Source organism: Echinops telfairi, unplaced genomic scaffold (assembly GCF_000313985.2).
Source record: "Echinops telfairi isolate 266 unplaced genomic scaffold, ASM31398v2 ScPeMD7_7407;HRSCAF=8445, whole genome shotgun sequence".
NCBI classification, from domain to species: Eukaryota; Metazoa; Chordata; class Mammalia; order Afrosoricida; family Tenrecidae; genus Echinops; species Echinops telfairi.
In genome coordinates, this window is record NW_022111307.1 from 2,820,815 (window position 1) to 2,827,441 (window position 6,627).

The window sequence follows — 6,627 nt, forward strand, 5'->3', positions numbered from 1 at the left end:
TTCCCTCCGTCTCCACTCATTCCTCTTCCTTATACTCATTTAGAGCACACTAATGGAAGTAGCCTGTCACGTGGCTCTTTTTCTTGCCACTTTTTTGCAGGAAATGTGATTAAAGAACTTGGAGTGGGCTGTTTTATGCACAAATATTCAGACAGTCTCTTAGCAATAAATGGCTGTCGCTTCTATTATCTGTCTGGCTCTGCGTTCACTTAGCTGTTGTGAATTGGTGCTCTGTAAAACAGTTTTCAGGCAGCCTCATTACTCCCTTCCACACCTTCTGCTCCATCTGAGAGTGCTGCTGCTCTGATTGCTGGGTAATGTTTGCCATTAGACGAGGCACATAAAAGAATCCAGCTATGACTAATTCACTTGATGGCTGTGTGCCCTGTGTCATGCTCATTAACACCTCTCGACTCCGTTATTAAAGAGAACCACAGAGGAGACCTCGGAGCGTGCACATTTATACTGTAGACTGCCTCCTTTTCCATCTGAGCCACACTGTTGTTACCAACTTGTCAGGAGCACCCTTATCTGTTTTCCCAGATCTATTCCACCCTGCCACATTGAACCAGGTCCTTGATTAAATAAATATATACTTACAGTATTCTGTGGCTAAGCAAGACATTAAGTTGTCTGGAAATGGGGTGTGTATGGCCTCTGAAGGATCAGCCAAATCAGATTTCAAATGAAACGTCACCCAGCGATGCTCCTGGTAGAATTCCAAAGAGGATAACAATGATAACAGCACATTAAAATATTTGTTGAATGTATTAATGTATACCTAGTCCTTTTATAACTATTATTTCATTTACGGTTTGCCACAGCCCTGCATTATATAAAGCTTTCAGACAAATAAGTTATCTATGTTGCTGGACAAAATGCAAACCATTAGCAATATTTATATTCAGTTTTTCTAAATGCAGTGACCAAAGTAATTTTGGGAAAAATAAGTAAAACAGAAAGAGAGAGCTAAAGCATATATATTCCTGAGTAGTGATTCACAATGTTTGGATGTATGACTGCAGGGAAGTCATATTTAGCTGCATTAATCGTGAATTATCACTGAGTAATTAGAATTCCACAGGACTGGCGGGTTCTTGTGGGAACCACTATTATTGTTCAACATCTGGGTACCTCTACCTCTAGGCACGTGGAAAATGGAACTCAAGATGGGTCTTGAAGTTGGCCATGGCCATGTGACTTGACATGGCACGTGAGTGGAAGTAGCAACTGTCCATGTGAAAGCATATCATTGTGAAATGCATATTCTATAGGTTGATTCTTCCATTGTCAAAGAATTGTCGAAGCATGTGTTGTTATGGAATGCTACAACATCTAAGCAATCAGAGATACTGAGTCACCACATGAGAGACAGTTACCTTGGGGTGCGGGGAGGGGGTGACTGAGCATTCAGTAGCATTGGAATGAACACTAAATAGAATTTTGCTGTTAAGTTACTAAAATTTTGAAGTTGTTATTGCAACATAAGCTAGTCTATTCAGATTGTTGAAATCTTCATTAGCTGTAGCTGCATCATAATATTGGATGTTTTGGGGAAATGAAGAGGAGATGCAGCATGGCTGAATGAAAAAAGAAATAAATCACTGTACTTAAGGCCAGTCCAAATCCTAACTCCATGACATGAACCCTGCCCAGTGGTTTCTAATGGTTTCAAGTTTCTAATGATTTCTAACCAAGGGCACAATCCAGTGGACATAAAGGAAGGATGAATGCTATCTCATGTTTTGCCCACCAAGCTGGGAATCCTGGTTAAAGAGTGTACCCAACAATGGGTGACATTTAAAAATTCATTCAAAGGTGCTTTATGGGAAAACTGAAGCCCCAAATTCAAATATCATTTAATTGTTGAGTTCCCAGTGAGATCTCATCCAACTTTTCTAAGGTCCTAAGTTGAATTTGTTTTTGTTTGGTTTTAATCTTTATTATTTGAACAAAAATCTCTACCACATTGCTTATTAACCCACTACCATTTCAGTGATTCCTATCCAGGGTGGCATTATAGGACAGAGTAGAATTGTTTTCTAGGATTTCTGAGACTCTAATTTTTTAAAGAAGTTAGACAACCTCATCTTTCTCCCTTGGAGCGCCTGGTGCTTAGCAGCCTAATGCATATATTATGTGTGACTATCAGCTCAGTGCATACCACCTACACAAGCTGGACTCCACCGCGGTTGTTAGGAAACATGAATATACTATTTTAAAACATATAGATCGTATCCACAACATAGGCCAAGAAGATTCAAACATGAAGCATCATTCTTTTTTTATTGAACTTCCAGTTCTTATTTTTTTAAGGTTATTTAACATGAAAAACATTTAACCAAATTTTAAAAATAGGATGGTTTCATTTACAATAAAAGTCGAAATATCAGTCTTGTTATGTAGGGTCAATGATGCCATGTTTCCATTTTAACGGCAGACTGGCACAATGGCATTTTTCCTATAGGCGAAGGCACATTCATATGCCAGACAACTTCCATCAAGACCTCCTTTCCCTCTAGAAGAGCTCACCATTGTTTTGTAGGTCGGTACTCAGGCTTGTTGAAGGACAGGAAATCTGTAGAAGGTTTTGCTTGGGAAAATTCACATATTATGAATTATATTGCACTTGTTTCAGAATAATACAAATTAAGTGTATATAAATTACACGTGTTTCCAAATGACACATATCCAAATTGTGAACTAGTATTAGGGGAGAGAGAGAAATGGTTCAAATAAAACAAGATTTAAAAAATCATATCATTGTGAATGAGAGGGAGTGTGGAGTGGGGACCCAAAGCCCATCTGTAGGCAACTGTACATCCCCTTACAGAAGGGTCACGGGGAGGAGACAAGCCAGTCAGGGTGCAGGGTAACAACAATGAAACATACAACTTTCTTCTAGTTCTTAAATGCTTCCTCCCCCTACTATCATGATCCCAATTCTACCTTACAAATCTGGCTAGACCAGAGCATGTACACTGGTACAGATAAGAGCTGGAAACACAGGAAATCCAGGACAGATAAACCTTTCAGAACTAATAATGAGAGTAGTGATACCAGGAGGGGAAGGGGAAGGTGGGGTAGAAAGAGGGAACCAATCACAGTGATCTACATATGAACCCCTCCCTGGGGGGCGGACAAAATAATAATAATTTGTAAATTATCAAGGGTTCACGAGAGAGGTCGGGTGAAGAAGGAAGGGAGGAAATGAGGAGCTGATACCACAGGCTCAAGTAGAAAGCAAATGTTTTGAGAATGATGATGGCAACAAATGTACAGATGTGCTTGACACAATGAATGTGTATGGATTGTGATAAGAGTTACATGAGCCCCCAATAAAATGATAAAAAAAGAAAGAAGTAGCCCCTAAACTCACTATTGCCAGAAACATAGTTGTCCTCTGAAATCCCTTCCCCTACTTGTGGAAGTCCCTGAGCATCAAAAGGCTTCTTAGGTACTGTGGTTGGGGATGAAGCTGGACTTTAGAGCAACTGAATTAGAAACTTGAGCATGACCCTTTCTCTCTCCGTATTCTTTTCTTCTATGTATCAGTTTCATTTCCTCTCTCTGCAAACTGATTTATTCCAGATTATAGAAAATAGGACTAGTGAGAACTCAAGTTTTTCACCAAAAGAGAAAAAGTAAAGTGCATTTTTCAATTATATTTGTAAAATTCTAGGAGAATTCTAATTGTGTATCTTGATCAGGGCCCACCTCTAGACCAATAAACTGCTGCAAGGGAATAGAACCTTCTGACTGGCTCGACTTGAATATGTCATCCATGGAGCAATGAACTGTGGGTAATGGGGATTAGATTAGGGTCATGGAAATCATGAATGCCACAACAAAAAACAATTTATTGGGTAGAGGGGAGAAAGAGTTCCCAAAAGGAATGAAGACTGTAACCTAGGTTAAATAATAAACACAAAGCAAGAAAAAGGAAGGAAAAAAGAGTAGAAATCACTGAACTTGAATGCAGAAAAACAATAGGAAATATTAATAAAATGAAGAGCAAATTTTTGAAACGATCAAACTTCTAGAAAAAAAATGACAAAGTATAAAAAAAGAAAAATGATCAAATCCTGAAAAATATTCTACAGCATAGATTTGACAGCTTAAATGAAATGGACCAATTCCATAAAGCTGTCAAATCTATGCAGTTGAATTAATCATATTACATTCTAACTATTTTTCTGGGTTTGCAGACTCTGGAGTTGTATCCCCATTTTTTCCTAATTATCACTAATTCAGAAAATAGAACAGGAGGAAATATTTTCCAATTCATTTTATGAAGCTAGTATTACCCTGATTCCAGAACCAGATTATGGCAGTTGCATAATCTCCTGTCAACTTGCAAAGGGATGGAGTCTAGCATGTCAATCAGGTCACAGCTAGATGACCTCATTTGGAGGCACAAAGGAGATAAATAGTTCACTGGAGGCCAGACCCATACTCTCTGCTACACATTCCTGTTGACAGGCCACATGGAGCTATGGTGATAGAGCCAGAGCCCTGGAGCTGGAGGAGCCACATGGAGACCCACACCAGCACTGAGATGCTTCACCACACTGAATCCACAAGACTTTCCACCCACTGGCCTATGATCTTCCTGCATTCTGCGTATTGCTTGGGTTGCATGAGTCTGAAGAGGAATTTACAGACTGGTATCAACCATATGGGCTAATATAGGATATATGAACTTGATCTGGATTGGACTGGGATGTTTTCTTAATATACAATTACTCTTTGCTATGTAGCTCTTTCTTATGCACATAAGAGTGTGTCTGGATTTGTTTATCTAGTCAACCCAGACTAACACACATAAAAACAAAAAAATGTAAAAGGAAAATTACACACCATAAGCCTCGAGAATACAAGTACGGGCATCCTTAACAAAATATTAGCAACTACAACCAACAAGATAAACCAAAATAATTACAAAGGTTTATTCCAGAAATGCAAGGATAGTTTGAAATTTGAAAATTGATCGATGTAATCCACAGTTAAGAAAAATCACAAACACATATTAATCATTTTGGAAAAGGCAACTGAACAATTTCAATGTTCTTTCATGATAAAAAAAATCTCAGAAAAATAGGAATAAAGATGCTCTTCCTTAACTTGATAAAGAGCATCTATGAAAATGTACAACCAACATTATATTTAAGGATGAAAGACTTCAAATGTTTCACTCTGCAACTCAGAATGAGGCCAAATATTCACTCTGACCACTTTCATTCAACATAGTGCTGAATTTCTAGCCAATGCAAGAAGACAAGAACAGAAAACAAAAGAAACAGTGAACATAAAGGAAGCAAATGAGATTAGCAAGGTCATCAACCCCAAAATACCAAACTCATTGCCATTGAATCCATTCTGATTCATGCAACCCTATGCAGGGTTTGCAGAAGATGTTGGTGGCTTTGAATCTCTGACCTTGCAATTAACAAACCAATGCCCCACCTAGAAGGTCACTCAGCACCTCACTTTTAGTAGTAATGCTGATATTTGGAAACAACCCAGATGTCTTTCAATAGGCTAATAGTTAAATAAACTGATAGATCCATACCAGGGAGAACTTACTATACAGCAACAAAAAGAAATGAACTATTAATACATACGACAATCTGGATCTCTTGCCAGGCAATTATACTGGCTTAACATAGCCTATGTTAAATTGCTACATACTGTATGAATCCATTTATATGCTATTTTGAAATGACAAAATTATTCAAATGGAGAAGAGACAAATGGTTGCCAGAGATGACGGGGGTGGAGGGTGGGCAGGAGGGATGTAGGCAAGACCAAGAAGGGGCCACCTAAGAACCCCTGTGACCACCACCATGAAATGAACTCCCTCCCGTGCTCAACACTCAACCAGGCAATAGACAGATCTATAAGGCGAAGAAGCACATTAGTGAGAGAAATACACTAGAATAATCAAAAGGGCAGCATTTGTCCAAGGTCAAAGTTCAGAGGGGTTCCAAAAGCAGGAGGAACGGAAGCAGCAAGCCCAGCGAAGGAGTGGGATAGGTGATCCAACATTGTGGGGATTACAATGTCGGATGGAAAACTGATCTGCTCTGTAAACTCTCACACAATTTATAATACAAAGTTCAAAGGAAAGACATCTTTGTGGAGAAGGATCCTTATTTTGATTGTAGCAATGCCAATCAAAAACCCCACTATGTCACATCCATTCAACTTCATCGTATCGACGTACCCTATATGACCAGTAGAATGGTCCATTAGGGTGTAATCTTTCTTCCAGGGCGGCTGGTGGGTTTTAACTGCTAATCGTGCAGTCAGCAGCTCAATGTTTAACTCACGGCGCCGCCCGGGCTCCTTTCAATGGCAAACGTGCTAGTGATACTGAACCATCATTTCATGAGAAGATTCCTTCCGTAGGAACTGTGTAAAAAGTGATGGGATTCTTCTGTTGTCTTTCTTATAATTGCATGTGAATTTACCCTTGTATTTACACATGTCTTAACCTAAAAATATAAAGAAAGAAAAAGATTTATTTTGAAGTTTGCACTATCTTTACCAGATAGTGTATGTTAATATAAGATACAATAATAATTTATAAATTATTAAGGGTGCATGGGGGAGAGGGGAGGAGGA